Source organism: Ambystoma mexicanum, chromosome 12 (genome assembly GCF_040938575.1).
Source record: "Ambystoma mexicanum isolate Mex_15411 chromosome 12, UKY_AmexF1_1, whole genome shotgun sequence".
Lineage (NCBI taxonomy): Eukaryota > Metazoa > Chordata > Amphibia > Caudata > Ambystomatidae > Ambystoma > Ambystoma mexicanum.
In genome coordinates, this window is record NC_090936.1 from 973,321,894 (window position 1) to 973,338,802 (window position 16,909).

Sequence of the window (16,909 nt, forward strand, 5' to 3'; positions counted from 1 at the left end):
ATAATAGTGGTGCACAAGCACTCTTGTATGCGCACAGCCACCTTTGCTCAAGACATGCAATCTAAGTTATTAGATATGCCTTTTTAATTGTTCTGACCTTTTTGGCACAAAGGCTGATGAAACACTATGAAATTTTAAAAAGTCTAAGAAGGCAGCTAGGGCCATAGGCTTTGCTTTAGCTACCCCCACAAATACTACTACATTTGAAAGAGAGCGGTATAGCCTGTACAACTTTCCAGCAAAAGATTGAAGTCTCACTCAAAGGCAGCAACCTGCTCAGAAAAAGGAATTCTACAGACCATCCATAGACAGATGATCTCATGGATGTGGAACTCTTGATCAAAAGAGCTAACCAGTCCAGAGCCGCGGGGCCCGACGGGATTTCCAACTCAATGACAGGGAAGCTCCTGAGAACTGGATCCCTTTTATACACAAATTGTTCATCCAAATTATGAAGCTTGGCACGATACCAGACTCATGGCGTTCTAGTATGGTATGGTATTGTTCATTTATAAAGCGCCTAAACACAGGCAATTGTTTCAAAGTGCTGAAGGAGGGTGGGGACATGGGGACAAAACAACCAGAGCCCTTAAAATTCGGAGACGATAATAGTCTGCACAGGTGGAGTAAGTGCGTAAAAAACATTTAACAGTTTGGGATACAGCAAATAGGCCTGACAGCGCTTCTGCAGTTTTACCAGTGCAATTGAGGGGTGAAGACAAGGGGGAACAGACAGACGATCATGAGGCATGGTGGTTACGGATCGTGCAAGTGCACAGACGGTCACAGGGAGGGGGTTCCAAGTGCACCTGGTCGGTGGAGACTGGGGTAAGTGCAGAGAGAGCCACTCTCTTGGGTTTTTTCTCAAGTGCAGTGAGTGTGTGTGGGGTGTAGGACCCTGAGGCAAGTGCAAAAGAGGACTGGCGGGGGTGCCAGGGACCTGTGAGACTCTGAGGTACACCAGACGGCCAGTCAGCAAGTTGTAAGGAAGAGGAGGGAGAGAGGTAAAGAGCAGAGAGCTAGGTTAGCAGGGTAGAATGAGAGAGAAGGCAGCTATAATAGTTCCTATTTACAAGCAAGGATCCAGATACAATCCCGCGAACTATCACCCAATAGCGCTCCTTGATTCCCTGGGTAAGCTATTTGCAGTATTTCTCTTAAAACAACTCCAATGTTGAATCAAATAGTCCAAAAGAGAAGATCCGAGATGGACCGGATTTGTGAAGGGAGTTGGTCCAGAATTAAAGCTCTTCTTGATCAAAGTCTAGAAAGCCAAATCCTCTATTGAGAAAATAAAAATCTACGTGGCATTCATAGACATCAAGAAGGCTTTTGATAGTGGCGACCGTCAGTCCCAATTGGCAAAACTGGAGGAATGGCAATGTCCGACTGACCTACGAGAAGCCATAAAATCCCTCTATGAGTGCACCAGCATCAAGATCCATATTGGTGCTCACAGTCTCTTGTCTCTGTCAATTGACACATCTGGGGGTCTGAAGCAGGGTTGTCCATTGGCAAACTCCCTGTTCAGTTTGTTTCTCTCAAACCTCAAAGAAGTCTGTTCTAAAGCAAGACTGATTCCTCCAAAGCTCGACAGAAGACCAGTGACAAACCTGCTCTTCACAGACACCGTTGTACTGTTTGACTTAACTCCTATCGGTCTGCAGAGGAGCATTGATGTCTTGGACGAATACCTAACGACAAACGGACTCGCCCCGCAGCAACCACTCTTATGATATTGGGAGATTGCGGACGTGGTCCAATAAGGGTGCACAAGTGGTTTATCAGGAACAAGCCCTTAATACTGGCAGAACAAGTCACAAATCTTGGCTCGCTCATTAATAACACAAAGACTGATTACTCAGGGGAGACTGACACACCACAAATACAGGAAATTCTCCATAGAACCGTCCCCTGACCTTTTTCCAGGCCAAGGTCACGTCTGTTTAAAACTATGGAGCGGAAGGTTTCCCCTTACCACCTGGTGATTATGACCCGCCTTCGAAGGTTTTTTTTTGGTGGAAAGTCCTAAAACTTCGCAACTTAATATCAATGTCTCTGATACGGTTTGAATTGGGCTTAATTTCTTTACACGCCAAAATGACTTGGAAGTCTCTTCCGCTCCACAGGAAATGCTGGTTGATCGACATACCAAAACCTTACCAGGTACTGGAAAGAGCAATGAAGTCGAAGAAAAACACCTTTCTGACGAAATGGAAAAACCGCTGACATCGTTTGCTTGACCACCTTGAGGGTAAAGTGGAGGATAACACAAGACCTGTGTCTCTCTCCCAAAATACCTATCCAAAATTCCAAGCAGTTGGTATAGGACTCAATACATGCAGTTTAGGGTGAACATATACCCTACTCGCCAGATCCTGTCGATCTATAACCACCATTACAGTTCAGAAGATTGCAGGTTTTGTCAACAGGAGTGGACAATGGAGACGCTGAAGCACCTCACACTTTCATGTACAGGCCTAACAGATAAAAGGACACCATTCATTGGCTCTCGGTTGGCAGAACGACACATAGACAAGGCCGATTAACTCTTGCACCTTTTACAGTCTGGGGACTATTTCCTGCGATATTTGCTCTTATAACATTTTTGAAGCAGGTTCTCCAAGACGATGATGTTGTGAATTAGCCAGAGAGCAATACGCGACGATGTGCGGACAACACGAAGATAGAACATTTGATTTCTTTCCCTCTAAAAGAATAAGTGTTTGAATAAATATATTTTAGGATGGAAACAGATATGACAAAAGGTTTGAAATAAACCATATGTTTAAATTAAATAAACAAAATCAAAAAATAATTCTTTCCAGAGCTAGAGCATTCTCTGTCATGTTATAAGCAGAAATGGAAGTGTTTTACAATTTGGTGTGCATCGTTTAAACCCACTCCAGATCCAAGCTGCTCAAATCTTGCCATACCTCCTGCCTCTAGCTAAGGAAGATCTGGCGTGCTCGTCCTTCAAAGTGCATTTAGCAGGAGTAATTTTCCACTACACACGCACAGCAGACCAGTCTTCTCTAATGTCACAAAAAGCCTCATTACAAGTGTTCCGGTTCAGTAATAATGGTGCCGGTAGCCCTACCAGCACCGTTGTTAACGGACAGGCACACTACTAGTCTGCAGGTGGGAGCCGTCCTGCCTGCCAGGGTCAGACCTTATGGGCGGAACAGCACCCGCCTGCAGACATTCACGGAAGCACTGGCACTGTAGTACACGGTGCCAGTGTTTCCGTGGTTCCCATTCCCATGGAGTCCATGGGAATGAGGACTTAACAAAATGAACGACGCCTGACTTCCCGGCCACCGGGGTTGTAATCCCCCAGTGTTACAAGGAAGTCAGGCGGCAGTAATTTTTTTCGAGTCTCGCGGGAAGCCACCGGTATCAACAGCAGGCTTACCGCCAGACTCGAAATGAGGCCCAAAGACTCATAAAAGAGTTCCTCAAGGGACTGTTCAAAGCGTTCCACCCCTGTTTGATCCCGGCTCCAGCTTGGGAACTAACTGTGGTCCTCTCCAAATTAATGGGTCTTCCATTTGAGCCTCTAAATCGCTCTCCGCTCAAATTCCTCTCCTGCAAGACAGCATTCGTAGTCGCCATTACTTAAGCTAGGCGAGTAGGGTAATTGGGTAGCCAGTCATTTTTTCGAAACACAAAGTTTCAAATACAAATCATGTGAATACTTTCTGTCAGTCATTTTTTCTAATAGTAATTTTTTTAAAAGTATTCGATTATCATATCTAAGTGAAGGTTAGTTTAAGTGTTAAAATAGGGTTAGGGTTGGGGTTTGAGTTAGTTTAGTGGTTAAATTAGGGTTAGGGTTGGGGCTAGGGTTAGGGTTTAGGGTTAGGGTTGGGGCTAGGGTTAGTTTAAGTGTTAAAATAGGGTGAGGGTTGGGGCTTGCGTTAGTTTAGGGGTTACATTAGGGTTAGGGTTTGGGGTTTGGGTTAGTTTAGGGGTTAAATTAGGGTTAGGGTTGGGGCTAGGGTTTAGGGTTAGGGTTGGGGTTAGGGTCGGCGCTAGGGTTAGTTTAGGGGTTAAATTAGGGTTAGGGCTGGGTTTGGGTTAGGGTTGGCAGATTGGGGATGGCGTGGGAGTTTGGGAGGCTGGGGGCAAACCCCCCCAATATACACAAAACTTTAAAACGTTACAAGGGGCTGGCCAGTGCTGAAATTTCAGCACTGGACAGCTCCATGTAATGTTTTCAAGTTACAAAAAAATGCATTGAAATGCTACTTTTAACATGTGAAAGTGCATTTCAATTTAAACCAGTCCATGTCTATTGTTGATGGATTGTTTTTGAAAGAAATGCATTTTTGCATGTTAAATATAGCCTGTCAAAGCTTTTTTGGCAAACTTTGTTTTCGAAGGTTTTGTGATTCAAAACCTTTTTTTCCAAAAAGAATCACTATAAAGTGGGTAGTTGCAGGCATTATCCTGCAAGCAGCCATACCTGACTTGTCACCAGTCCAATGCCATTCTCCAAACTAACCCTTATTAATGCCAAATGTCCCTTCAACTTTTCGAGCAGCAAACAAGCGGCAAAAAGATGAGGGAAACCTAGCGCTTGTAAACACAATATAAATTATCTGAGTGGCAACGGGTGATTGTGGAATGTGGGTATTTTGCCCTGTACACCACAAAAAGATAAACCAGTTAACCAGTTACACAATTACACTTCGCCAAAACATAGTAAGATTTGCGGCGTAATTGCAGAAGTATTTAATTCGAACAAGTGTTTCGAGCAAACAAAGCTCTTTTTCAAAGGCTCAAAGTAGTTGTTGTTGGGCTTCTAGAAGCTCTTTACATGCCGAAAGGCCAGAATTCTATAGTTAAGATGCAACAGCGCAGCATCAATAAGGCAGACGAATTTGACTCTGTGGCAAATTAGCTTTTCAAATATTTGGTCGGTTGCCCAACAAGAACTACTTTGAGCCTTTGAAAAAGAGCTTTGTTTGCTCGAAACACGTGTCAGAATTAAATACTTCAACAATTACCCAGCAAATCTTAGTGTTTTGGTGCAGTGTGATTGTGTAACTTGTTAACCCCTTCAACTTTTCACCTAAATGAACTCCTACTGCTTCCTGTGTTCTTTGGCTCTGCCTCTATGCCGGGGGAATGAGCCTTGCACTCTCTCAATGTCGCACATGCCCTTAAGTTTTTTGTAACTAGTCATCACAGCTCTTTGTGGTGTTCAGACCTGTACACAAGGAAAAAACTTAGCAAAATCTTCCATTTCCAGATGGCTATCTGGGTTCATCTCAGACTGCCATCAACTGGCCAACAGTCCCCTGCCAGTAAAACCAAGAGCACAATCGACCAGAGCCGTGGCTTCTACTGCAGCCTTCCTGTCCAGTGACCACTGCTTGACATCTGCACGGCAGCCATCTGGAGGTCTGTCCATACTTTCACACGGTTCTACTGCATCAATAGGGATTCCAGAGAGGAGTCCCGTTTGGCCAGGCAGTGCTATGCAACCTATTTGCATGAGGTGGGTGTTGAAGCTATTTACCTTTAACTCCTGTTCTCTAGCATTGGTATCTTTTATGGAATCACATTCAACCCTCTCACCTACCCCTTTCAGGCTCTTCTTGGTTCCCACTGCCATATTATGTGTGCTTCCAAATTTGAAGATGGCCACCACGGGTGGAGCTAAGGATGACCTTTGTCATTGGCTTGGGCAGTATGTTCCAAGGTGACACTTATACACTACAAAAGTGACAAGCAGTTATAAACGTTAAATCTAAACTGCTCTAAAATTACAGAGTATTCCCGGCCTGACAATGGGAATATTCAATATGCATGTTAATCTATGAAAAATACCAATGCTGGAGAACAGGAGTTACAGGGTTCTTATTCAATTTTTGAAGGGGCTGTTAAACTTGTTTCCTCCTACGCCATGTGTATTTCCTCCATGGGATTTAAACATGGTGTTTAATTTCCTGATGACAGCTCCTTTTGAGCCTCTGCATTCTTGTTCTTTAAGTCTTCTGCTGTTCAAGGTTGCATTCCTGGTTGCTTTAACCTCTGTGAGGAGAGTTTCAGAACTTCAGGCCCTATCGATTTCACTTGAAAGTTTACAATTCTATAAAGATAAAGTCTCATTGGGGATAGAATCTAGCCCAAAAGGTCAATTTTGCCTAGGTTTTTTCCTCCTCCTCGTCCATCAGAAGTGGAGGAGAGACTGCATAAATCAGAACCAATTAGAGCATTGACAGTTTATCTAGACAGATTTGATGACGTCAGGAAAGATGATCAGCTTTCTGTTAGCTATACCAGTCCAAAAAAAGGAAAAGCAGTTTCCAAAAGAACAATTTCACTTTGGGTGGGTAATGCTTTTTCTAACTTCTTTTTATGACTTTGCAGAAAAACGAATTCCAGAAACAAATACCAGAGGGCATAAAAGCAGTCTCCACCACAGGCATCACAGGCATAGGAGTGACATAGGCTCTTCAAAGGGGTTTACCAGTTGCAGATATGTGCCATGTAGCTTCTTCGTCATCCATTCACTATGTTTCGAAGCATTATTCGCTTGACTCAGTCTTTAAGGATGATGCTGATGTGGGAAAATCAGTTCTTACTTAAAATGATACTTCAATACCCTCCTCCTAAAACAAAGTGCAGCTTTGCAAAACTTTCAAAGATGAGAAATATGTGAGCAGAACATGTCCATTAGAAGAACAAATTACTTAGCTACAGTATTGTTTGTGTGGACACACCTACCCCACTAATAGAATTATCCTTCTCATAAACGTAATAGGGTGAGTGCCCAAGTAAAATATGTATCATCTTTACCCCCTTGCCTTGCCAGTGTGGGGAAGGAATGTTTGATGTCCATGGTGGTGATTATTGTGGTGTGTCTTTTGCAGCATTATAGTTCTGGTCTAAAGTTGGTTTTATAATCAAGCGTTTTATATATAGTTTTGAATAAGCAGTATTGTAAATTCAAAATCACAAGCAAAAGGAATTTGAAGGACAATTCAAAGGTACGCTGTGGGTGCAAGAAAACATACAAAAAAGCAGTGCCAGACGGAAAAGTTAGCCACAAAGGATCAATAACCACCACGTGATTTAACATGTAAAAAAGTAAGGAGGGATTTTGTGGAAAAGAATGTGTCTCATTTTTAGACAACTCCTAAAAACACCTGCCCTCCCGGCATTGACATCCCACAATCCAACAGTAATTACCCCAAACCCCATTGTGAACAGAGAATAAAAGAATTATTGAGGAAGTGTAAAAACAACGAATGTAAAAAAGAGCCAAGCAGTGTGAGACAGCAGTGGGGGAGACCAGTACAAAACTAAATCTGCCTCATGATGGTAAGCACACAAATTCAGAAGATAGAACCACTGCAATGAATTCAATGCAATCATTATCATGGTCACAAAAGGAGGGGTGCATCCTTTCATTTTATATCTTTAAAGAGTGCCTGCACCCTGCCACAAATTGCAGAAAACGTGTTAGATTTATTTTGTCATTGGAGCATCACCAATTTTATGTGCTTCGAATCCCCATTTGCATGATAGAAGTATCATGCAAATACATTTTAAAATACTCCTGTGTACTGTAGGTGTCATGTAGTAGGTCAGCGGAGGGTATCATAGCATTTCATGTGCTGGTCCTAAATAGATCAGAATGCGTCCATTTTCATTTTTATTATTTAATACGAGTCACTATACAAATAAGTGCCATACCGTACACAATTTAAAGAAAGTAGCAACAAATAGTTTACGTTATCACGGAACCTGCCACTGACAAGACCTTCTTTTCAGTGTTGCAGTATTATGCAGAAAACATCTATTGAAACCACCCCAAATCCACACAGCCAACTTAAGTGTGTTCTTACAGAGGCAATATTAACAACAGCCAGCATGAAAATGTCTTCTTACAGTGGAATTATCGGGCAAAACCAACATGGTGTGTTCCTGCTGTGTCAATACTGGCATATACGTAAGGTGCTTTATAAATAAACAAATACAAATACAAAATATAGTGTGGGCAAAGGCATCCTGAAAGTGTATTTTGCAGGATTGACATATATTGTGGACACCGATGTTATGAGGTTATTTTTTATGGTGGCAATACCGGTATATATTGTGGGCACCGGCATTGAAAAATGCTCTTGGAGCCTGTCGCCATGCCCTCCCTGCTGACGCCGGTGTTTGGGAACCCTGCTTTCCCCCTGGGGAAAGAGTACGGCAGGTTTGAGAGGTGGATGGAAGGGGGGTCAGGGTAATTAGCGACCATTATGAAGGGACGCGATTCCAGGCATTTGCAGATTGTAAAAGGGAGTTGGGTCTGAAGGAAGTTGATCGGTTTTCATATCAACAGCTGAGGCACTGGGCACGGACAGCCACAATGATGGAAGGGGCGATGAGGGGACTCACAGAGTGAGACAAACTGAGGAAATCTACAGATAACAAGAGACTGATATCAGCAATTTACAAAATCCTAATGAAAGAAGAGAATAAAGAAGGGATAGCCGCGAAGGACAAGTGGGAAGGGGAAGAGGAAGGGTGTTCACTAACAAAGACTGGGACAAGGTGCTAAAAGGCTGGAACACCTCATACACGTAGGTACAACACCATGAATTGCAGTATAAACTTCTGCATCACTGGCATTACACGCCAGAGAGGCTCCATAAAAGGTTCCCCACAAGATCACAGATGTGCTGGAGGGGAAAGGTAGGTGGGGGGGTTGATGGAACATATATGGTGCGGGTGCCAGCGACTGAAACACTTCTGGCAGGAGGCAAAGTCCTGGGCACCATGCTTGGTCAACAACAACGGGTAGGGGGGGAGGCAGAAAAGCTATGGGTGAATCTCATGATGGCTGCGAAGAGGTGCATAGCGAAACAATGAAACCAGAAGGAACCCCCATCTATCATACAGTGGTACTATGCGATCTGGGACACGATAGATGTGGAGGAAATGACTGTGATAGTACAGGGGATATTAAAGACTTTAAGCAAAATGTGGTCTCTTTACATACAATACGCAATTAAGGACACGTTGCATGTATATATCCTGAAGAGACTGCAGGCACTGGGAATACTGGAGGAAGAGGGGAATGAGCCAGGGCAGTAGAACTGAAACTATAACCGCCCGGGGACTCGGTGGGGGGTGTGGGGGGGAAGAGGGGGAATGTTATTGATTACTGAAGTTGGAGTTTAACTTTTTGAAGGTAATGTAAAACACACTGATGTGAAGTGTTGTAAGTTATCTGAACATGTGATTTGAGCTATTCAATAAAATATTTTGGTTCGAAAAAAAACAAGATAAATTCCCTTGAGTACTGTAGATGACCAAGTATCTTTTGGATTTGCTATGTGTACAGAACCAATTGTACATTTTATGGTTTTCCTTCTATTTCTTTTTCTTCTTTTTATTGAATTTTATTCGTAATACAAGAAGAAAAACGCAAAACAGGTAAACATTAAACTAAACCCCAGCCCCTCCCCTACTCCCCTCCTTTCCCTTTAAAGTCTCTGCATTGCAAAAATTACTTAAAGAAACAACATACACCCCCAAACATTCCCCTCCCCCTCAACCCTACCAAAGGGCCCCCCCTCATCTCCCTCCCACTCCCTTACATCCCGACTCATCAAGCATGAAAGTCCAACAGTTAAAGTCTCTGCGGTCGCCACTGCTCCCAGAATTCCCCCTTCAAGTAGTCCAAAGTCTCTCCCCATTCCTCCGCAAAAGCCCCCAACTTATTGTTAACCACAAACGTTGCCCATTCTAGCGACACGATCTCCCACATTTTCCTCAACCAGTCCTGCTCCGTCGGAATCATGGGGCTCTTCCACCTTTGGGCAATAAGAGCCATTGCAGCCAATATACAAACTATTTGCGCCTTGCGTTGCCCCACTCTCTTCCCACCATCCCCCGACTTTCGTCCTCTTCTCAAAAGAATCTCCCGCGGGTCTTGAGCCATACTCTCACCCAGTGCCTGGGCGAGAGCCCACAAAACAACTACCCAGAAAGGCTTGATAGCCGGACAACCCTACCAAATATGAGCCTCCGTCCCTTCCCCGCCGCAGCCCCTCCAACACACACCCGAAACCGCTGGATAAATCGCATGAAGGCGGGCCGGTGTGTAATGGCAACCAAAAAGGTACTTATACCAGGCCTCCTGAAGTGGAACAGACCTAGCCACCCTTGGAATCAATCTCCAAAGCCTCTCCCACTCCTCCCATTCACAACCTCGCCAATCATCCCCTCCCATCTGGACATATACGGCCCTTTAGTAATCGGGCCTGCAGCCTCTAGCAGCCTATAAAGATTCGAAATCAACTCTCTGGATCCCTCATGTATCAGAAGGTAGCGTTCGAATCGAGTCAGCTCGCGGGTTTCCGCCATACAAATCCCCGTGGACATCACCCAATGTCTGAGTTGGAAATATCTGAGCCGTTCCCCCTCGCCCACCCCAAACTCCTGCTTGCATTCTTTTAAGGATTTCACATTCTGATCTCGAAACATGTCCCTAATGACCCTACACCCCCCTCTCTCCCACTGCAGGAACGCCCCCTTTTCTTCCATCTATTTTTTAACAGAAGGTTTTCAGTAAAAGCCACCATTTCAATCCATTATTTAAAAATAAGTTCTCGCGCTGAGACCTCCCAAAATCTATTTGATATATTAAGGCTTCCTTGCTGCACTCGGTCCTGCACACCCATTACTGGGAAATATCTGTGCCTCTTAAGTTAACACATCTACTAGCCATGAATGGAGTTCTCGAATGGGTGACTCATAAAATGTCAACCTTTACAGTTCAAAACTAAGAAACATTTCTTATATAATTAGATGTATTTTGGCTAGAGTCCTTCATCCAGAATATCTGTTTGTAAATTGAACCCATTTGCCAGAATCTGGATCTGGAAGTTTGACCCTTTGTCCAGAATTAATTTAAAGGAATCTTGTGGTAAGTCAGAATAAGAAGACAGACACAGAGGCATGATAGTTAGAACATTCATTAAAGAAGGAAGAAGGCCTCTCTCCTTAACCTACACTTTGAACCATACTCTAAAACAGATCAAGTGAAAGGGTGCTTGTCAGGATGTCAGGTTGCCCAATGAAAGGGATGGCTGCTGGCACTTCTTGGTCTCTTTACGATAGGCCACTGCCTAGGTTTACAGTTTCAGTCATACAGTTTGTGTCCTTCTTGAGGGCCACCCATGGGCTACAGTCAGGACTCACTGGTTTTCTCCCCACTTTAGGAGTCTTTGTCCTTTCTTGCTTCCCCTACTAGGGATTCTTTCGGTCTCTTCCTGACTTTGGGGCTCTGCTTCTTATCACTCCCCACTTTTTCCTTCTTTCCCCACTCTGTGCAGTTCTCTTTCTCCCTCCCCACTCTCGACTTCTACTTCCCTCCCTACCGCAGGGCTTGTCTCTTTCGAGTGGATTGTGTCCTCCAACGTGTTCCTCATCTTAGATGTATTCCATCCAGCTTTAGCTGCTTTGGAAAAAAAATTCGGCAGAGGGTGCCTGTGCGTCGATGTCGTCGAATCGATGGTCCCTCGAAGGCCTCCGTCGAGGGTGACGCCATTGGGTATACAAGTAGCACGCGCGGCGCCAGTTGGCCTCAGTTCTGTTTTTCCGAAGTGCATGTTGCTTCGGAGATTCGCCGCGCCTCGAGCTCTGTGACGCAGTGAATAATACTGATATATATATCGATATGTCCTCGTCATCAACAACGACTACGACCAGCGATCGGGTTTCAAAAAGTGTACATCTTGGGGTTCAAAAATGTCTATCACGGACCCGCACAGAGAATGTCTGTGGTGTCTCGGGGAAGGCCACAACATGGAGGCCTGTATGACGTGTCAGGCGATGACGGGGAAGGCCTTGCGAGAGAGGAAGGGAAAACTACAGGTAGGTCGTAAATCCGACCGGAAAGCCTCTAGCGTCGAGTCGAGGTCCCGTGAGGAGAAGTCTCCTTGACGCGAAAGGCATCGGTCCAGGTCCCGAAGCTATTCCCATCGCTCGTCGTCTTTGATGAAAAAATCAAAGAAAAGACGCCACAGTTCCCCCTCCACCTCGTCCTCAGAGGAATCCCCCAAAAAATGAAATGCCCCACAAAACATTCTTCCTCCGAAGAGTGGGAAGCATTCAGAGTTAAAATGATGGAGGTGTTCGAGAATGCAAAGCCTCGGTCTGCGCCTTCTTCGGAAGCCAGCCGGGAGCGTCATCGCTCCGACACTCGCAGGTCCTCGTGCCCGGGTGATCGAAGAAGGAAGGATTGCGAACCTTCCCGGACGCCGAGCGAAAAAGACTGCTCGAGTCAAGTCGACCGCTCGAGGTCACCGACGCTGTCCGAAACCCAACGCACCTCGAAGGACAAATCTTCGCCTTCGACGACCACTATTTCGTTGGCGCTATCGACGCCATCGACATCGACCCCGAAGCCCTCGGCGCCAATGGTTCTAAAGGCTCCAGTTCAGCCAACTCAGCCAGAAAAAGGAAAAGAGAAGGCTGCAAAGCCTGTAATTCCTTCAGGTTCCACTAACACACCGCTCCCACCTCTCCCAGCAGAGGTTTTTAAACCTCTTCCTAGAAAGGAATTTTTCAAGTCCCTGACTTCAATTTTTGAGGAACGGGAGAGATCTGATGAGGAGAATGTACCCTTTGGACTGGAAAATGGTACCCCAAATGTCCCAGAATGCCTGATTTCTGAAGAAAGCAGGATGAGGGACCTGGTGGAATCCTTATATAATGCAAGTGGCATTGATACATCTCCTGAAACAGATTTTGGCAGGCCAGAACCAGGGGAGCATGCAAGTCCCTCATACTGTCAAATAATGACAAAAGTGGTCGATTATTTAAAATGGGCTAGACCACCAACCCAATTCATCCAGGATGATTTGACCCATATATTGGACCATGGTCCCACCGAAGATACAATCCTACCCTTCCATGTAGCCTTGCAAAATAGGGTGGTCAAAAATTGGGAGACTCCGGATTCTATTCCTTCAGTGAATAAATCCCGTACTTCAAAATACCGCCCTGCCAGTAGCGACCCCGGCTATCTGTCTAAACATCCCACTCCCGAGAGTCTGGTGGTCCAGGCAGCCACAACTTCAAATAAAATGGCGTACCCTTCTATCCCTCCGGACAGGGACAACAAGCGTGTGGATGGCTGGGCACACAAGGTATTTTAAGATGAGAGTATGGCGAGTATCAGCCAACTCCACATGTGCCTTGGCAAAGTTTTTGTACACTCTGTGGGAGTGCATTGCAATGGCAGCGGAGCAAATTCCAGAAGGGGACGAAAGGGAAGGATTCCTAGCCATTGTTAAAGATGGAAAGGAGGCCATGCTGGAATCCCTTCAATCTGGATTGGACACTGCAGATAGTTGAGCAGGTCCCTGGGTACTAGCACAGTAATGCACAGATTTGCGTGGTTACGGAAGTTGGGTTTCGCACCAGACGTACAGAATCGCCTTCTGAACATGCCCTTTGACGAGTCTCACCTTTTTGGCAGCAAAGCTGACAAGAGCCTTGAGAGGTTGTAGACCTCAAAAGCAGCTGCCAAGTCTTTAGGAGCTGCTTTTAGGCAACCTCAGCCTTTTCGTGTGCCAGAACAATCTTGGAGGGGACGCTCCTATCATTACTACTCCTCATATGGAAAGGCGAGAGGAATGGCCAGTCAAAGGGGCCAGAAAAAGGCCACTCGCGGTAGACGAGGAAAATGTGCAAAGCCAACTCCAACTGCAGGTGGACGAGGAAAACGTGCAAAGCCAACTCCAACTGCAGCCTCTTTGCCATCAGTGGCTGCAGCAACCGCCACAAAACCACTTTGAGGACTTGCATCACAAGACACCAGTGGGAGGCAGGCTGTCGCAGCATCTGCAAGAATGGCGAGCCATTACTTCAGATGTTTGGGCTCTAGAAATAATAGCCCAAGCTTACTGCCATTTCTAATGCAACCTCAAAGCAATCCACCAGGGAGACACCTTTTGAAGTTTTCAGACCCGCTCCTGCAGCAGGAAGTTCTATCTCTGCTGGCGAAAGGTGCTATAGAACCAGTCCCTGTATCGGAGAGAAACAACGGATGGTACTCCCCTTACTTTTTGATCCCCAAAAAGGATGGAGGACTGAGACCCATCTTGGACTTAAGAGGCTCCTCAGGAAGAACAAATTCAAGATGGTTATTCTTTCTCAGATCCTTCAGGCCCTGCAACTTCAGGATTGGTTGGTGTCATTGGACCTTGAGGATGCTTATTTTCATGTGCCAATTCATCTCAAGCACAGAAAATACCTGAGGTTCGTAGTTGGAGACTCACACAATCAGTTTCAGGTCCTGTCATTCAGATTGACCTCCGCCGTGAGGCTCTTCAAGTTAATGGTAGTGGTGGCAGCGCACTTCAGGAGACGGGGGATTCACGTCTACCCCTTCCTGGACGATTGGTTGATCAGGGCACATTCTGCCGAACAAGCACTGGATCATCTGAAAGTCACCTGCCACTTCCTCCACAAACTGGGCTTCTCCCTCAATTTCAAGAAGTCACAAATGACACCTTCCCAACAGCTCCAGTACATAAGGGCTGAATTAGACACATCCTTGGGAAAGAGCTCGCCTCCCAAGTTGAGGGCTCAAGACATTCTTCAGATGGTTTCCAAATTCCAAAATGCCCAATATCTCCAGGCCTACGACTTCTTAAGGTTTCTCGGCCTCATGGCATATTGCATCTTCGTAGTGTCAGAGGCACGCCTGAGGATGAGATCCCTTCAATGGGCTCTAAAGACTCAATGGTCCCAGTTCTCAGGTCAAATGACAGATTTTCTTCAGATTCCGAACAAAGTTCGACAGGATCATCTGTGGTGGACTTGCACAGAGAATGTCCTAAAAGGAGAGCTGTTTTGGCAACCATGGCCGGAGATCACAGTAGTGACGGACGCCTCACTCATGGGGTGGGGAGCTCATGCCAACGATCTGACAATCACGGTCGCTGGTCTCCATCAGAGTCCAAATTACACATCACCCTTTTAGAGCTGAGAGCAATAAGACTAGCGCTAGAGGCTTTTCTACCATCTGTCAGAGGAATAAATGCCTTGATAATGATGGACAACACAGTGGCCATGCATTATCTAAACAAAAGAGGAGGTGTAGGGTCACTAACTCTGTGCAGAGAGGCAATGCAGCTCTGGTATTGGGCAATTCAAGAAGGAATCTCCTTAACGGCAGTTCATCTAGCTGGGGAGGAGAATATGACAGCGGACGCTCTGATCAGGCAGAGCACGGTGTCCCACGAGAGGGAACTGGCTCAGGAAGTCATTCAAGAGATCTTCGCCCTTTGGGGAACCCCTCAAATAGACCTATTTGCGACCGGAACCAACCGGAAGTGCTAAAGGTATTGCGAAAGGGAATTTCCCCCGAGAGGACGCCCAGGGGACGCATCATTCCCGTCATTCCTCAGGCCATCAGGAGACTGAGACGGTTCAGAAACTGCATGATCCTAATTGCCCCGGATTGGGCCAGGAGAATGTGGTACCCGGAGCTTCTAGACATGTCCATCTGTCCCCCGGTACGTCTTCCTCAGAGAGAGGACCTTCTCTCACAAATGGAGGGTCAGGTTCTCCATCCAGATGTCAAGATTCTCAACCTTCACGCTTGGTATCTGAAAGGCTGAGATACAAGGATTGGGACCTTCCAGATGACGTCATGGAGGTGTTGCTTTCGGCAAGAAGACCAGCAACAAAATCTCTATACCGTTGCCGTTGGAAAAAGTTTTGCAACTGGTGCAGAGAAAATAATGTTGATCCTTTTCTATGTTCTATCCCGGAAGTACTGTCCTTCCTCTTGTCCCTAGCACATAGAGGTCTAAATGTTGGGACCATTAAAGGTTATCTTGCAGCGCTTTCCATCTTCAAGCGCTCGCAGGTACGTCATTTAGGGGTTGCCAGAGGTCGCAACTGTGACCTCTGAGGTCTCCCTTGCGACCTCTCTGGTCTCCCTTGCAACCTCTAAAAAACTTTTTCTTTTTTTTTTGTAATGCAAGCTCCTGGCCTGTGGCTCTTATCTTCTGGGGTGGCTGGCTTGCTTGTTCAGGCCCCTTAAAAGAGAATAAGAAAAATAAGAACAGGAGTGCCACAAGTCTAACACTTTCAGCACTGACCCTAAATAAGAAAGAATAGGAATACCAAATAATGTGTCTTTCTGGAATTCTATACAATAATTGCTAGGCTCATTAAATGTTTATTTCAGGCACACTTCAGGGGGTGAGTCACTGATTTAGTCTGTTCTTAAACGCCTCACTCAGCCTTTCATCCTTCTGAGGTCAATAAATGAGTACCAACACAGGTTGGGTGATATTGGGTGTATATTTTGTCTATATAAAGTGCTTAAGCGTAAGTGCTATATAATAACACATTATTATCATTTGGTCATGGACGTCTGCTTGCATAGACAGTAATTTGGTAATATGGGCCTACACCGCTTATCTTAATTGTACATATGGCGATCCATTTTTTATGAAATGTACATCACATAGTGATATCGTAACTATATGTTTCGTAGTGTACAATGCCATGTGATGCCATTTCTTGTTTTGTAAACGGGTGAAATGTAGTGTTCCATCGCTAACCGCAATATCACTTTGGGGCGGAGTCAAATGACATCACTTACTGTGATGTCATCAGGGGGTCAATGGTCGTGTGATGTCACTTCCGCTACCCCTAGCATTTTGGTGAAATGACGTCCCTGAGTGCTCGTCGGAAGAATGCTCCTATTTCAAAATTCCTTTAGTAGTACAATTCTTAAAAGGACGCACCAATGTGTTTCCTTCTACCCTTTCCAAGTACCAATTTGGGATCTTAATCTGGTTCTAAAATTCTTAATGTGTGCCCCTTTTGAACCCTTGCACACTTGTCCATTAAGATTATTGACATGGAA

The 16,909-nt window shown here is 45.3% G+C and overlaps 1 protein-coding gene across 5 annotated transcripts in view; it reads right to left on the reverse strand.

The window, feature by feature from the left end:
• Positions 1 to 16,909, reverse strand: part of SHANK3 (SH3 and multiple ankyrin repeat domains 3) — a 3,072,962-nt gene that overhangs the window by 915,610 nt on the left and 2,140,443 nt on the right. The window lies entirely within an intron of this gene.